Below are 1,670 nucleotides of genomic sequence, written 5' to 3' on the forward strand. Positions count from 1 at the left end.
ATTAGGCCTTAGAAGGTCTGAAGCGTTGGTCGCTTAACAGTGTGGCTGAGAAGAAAAAAAAAATTTTCTGCTGCTTTCAAAGCACTTTCTGGGTCTGGCCAGCTCTCTTGCATCTAAAAGGTCTACGCTGTCAGAATATCATCTTTGCCTATACAGATGATTGTTTATTTACAGCTTTAATAACACTGCTTTCTGTAGCTATAACTTCCTGTAGTGGGTTTGCATGGTAAGGTTTTGGTAGCAGGGGGCTACAGGGTGGCTTCTGTGAGAAGCTGCCAGAAGCTTCCCCCATGTCCAATGGAGCCCACACCAGCTGGCTTCAGACAGACCCACCGCTGGCCAAGGCTGAGCCCAGCATCGATGGTGGCAGCACCTCTGGGACAGCATATTAAAACCCAACGAAACCTGTGCCAGTGGGAGAGAGGAGTGACACTGAGAGCAACAGCTCTGCAGACACTAAGGTCAGCGAGGAAGGAGGTGCTCCAGGTGGTGGAGCAAAGGTTCTGCTGCAGCCCATGGTGAAGACCATGGATGAAGGCAGGCTGTGCCCCTGCAGCCCATGGAGGTTAACGGTGGATCAGATATACACCTGTGGGAGACCCCATGTCAGAGTAGAGCGATGCCTGAAGGATGCTGTGACCCATGGGAGACCTGTGCTGAAGCAGGCTCCTGCCAGGACCTGTGGCCCCATGCAGAGAGGAGCCCAGGCTGCAGCAGGGCTGCTGGCAGGACCTGTCCCCCACGCTGGAGCAGTCTGGTCCTGAAGGGCTGCACCCCGTGGGGGGACCCACGCTGGAGCAGGGTGTGAGGAGCTGCAGCCCGTGGGAAGGACTCACCTTGGAGCAGTTCATGGGGAGCTGTCTCCCCTGGGAGGGACCCCACGCTGGAGCAGGGGAGGAGTGTGAGGAGGAAGGAGGGGTAGAAGCAACGTGTGATGAATTGGCTGCAACCCCCATTCCCTTGTGCTGCTCCGAGGGGAGGACGTAGAGAAAATGGGAAATAAGTTAAGCCCAGAAAGAAGGGAGGGGTGGGGAGAAGGTGTTTTTCTGATTTGATTGGTAATAAATTTAACTGATTTTTCCCAGGTCGAGTCTGTTTTGCTCTTGATGGTAATGGCGAGTGATCTCCCTGTCCCTATCTTGACCCATGAGCCTTTTGTCTCTCCCCTGTCCACTTGAGGAGGGGAGTGACTGAGTGTTTTTTGTGGGCACCTGGCACTCAGACAGCATCAAACCACTACACTTTCTGAGGGGCTTATTATTATCTTTAGGAAAATCAAGTTAAGCAGAAGTACCTATTACTGAAAAATATCAATAACTTGACATTAAAACTCCTCACAGGAGTCTAACAGTTTTGATGGAGAATGTATTGGAAAAGATCTTTGTGTCTAGATGGACAAAAGTAATTAAGAATGCAGTTTGGTGGTCAGAACAATTGCTTATGACAGAGCAAGTTGCATGCCGGGTCTTGTACCTGATTCATTCCAGGAAATGCTGGTTCCCTACATGTCAGGCAAATGCCCTGGCTCTGAATTTTCTGGAGGAAATGGTCACCTTCTCCATTGTCTTGCTTTCGTCATGAAAGGGATCACTGGAATGGAATATTTCTGAAAACATAAAAACTTCCAGGGTGACAGGACAAAGGAGTGGTTTTCTGGGAAGCTTTAATGA

Source organism: Falco punctatus (genome assembly GCF_963210335.1).
Source record: "Falco punctatus genome assembly, chromosome: 11".
Classification (NCBI taxonomy): Eukaryota; Metazoa; Chordata; class Aves; order Falconiformes; family Falconidae; genus Falco; species Falco punctatus.